The following is an 861-nucleotide window of genomic DNA, read 5'->3' as shown; positions in this document are numbered from 1 at the left end:
ACTAATGAAAGAAAGAGAAATCAAGTGAATCACAGATGAAAAAAACAATGGCTGTGAATGGTTTTGGAAAAATTTGACAAAAAAAAAAAAAAAAAAAAAAAGAAAAATTTGACAAAGAAATTGGAAGAAAAAATTTGAAAAGAAATGTTTGAAAAAAAAAATATTTGAACAAATTTTTTTGAAAAAAAAGTTTTTAATTTTTTTTTTTTAAATTAATTTGACAAAAAAAAAAGAAAAAAAAGTTGACCCGGAGCCTGTCAAAAATAAAAAAAAATTGAAATTTGAAATTGTGCTCCAAACTTAGAAAAACATGAAAAAAAAGTGAAAATTTTGAGCCTGCAGTTAAAAACATGGAAAAAGCAACGAATGAATCAACACGTGAGAGGAGATAAGCGAGAGTAGCAAAGACGATTCAACACGACTTTAAAATCCTTTTGAACTCAAAAAGCCGTGATCGCAGAGATCGGCCGGTGTTTTGGTTTAAACAGCGACCCTGTTAACTGGAGACTCTCAGCCGGATGCATCCCTCATAAACGTCTTTAGACGATCATTAAATATCTGATGAGGATATTTTGAAATCTTAATAAAAACTAAACTAGTTTGCATTCCCAGGAACTCCCTCTGTGTTTCAACAGCTGTGTAAACTCCACAAACACTGACACGTTCAGCTGAAGGTCTCCAGTTTACAGGGTCACTTTTAAAACCGGAACACCGGGAGGAGAGACGCATTCACGGTGGGCTGAGAGAAGACTACTGTTACAAGCTGCTAAATCAAGAGAATCACAGCTTCTTCTTTTGAAAAGTACACACTCATACAAAAAAGATAGAACAAATAAAAACTAATGAAAGAAAGAGAAATCA

This window comes from Notolabrus celidotus, chromosome 16 (genome assembly GCF_009762535.1).
Source record: "Notolabrus celidotus isolate fNotCel1 chromosome 16, fNotCel1.pri, whole genome shotgun sequence".
Taxonomy (NCBI): Eukaryota; Metazoa; Chordata; class Actinopteri; order Labriformes; family Labridae; genus Notolabrus; species Notolabrus celidotus.
This window is presented reverse-complemented; position numbering follows the sequence as displayed.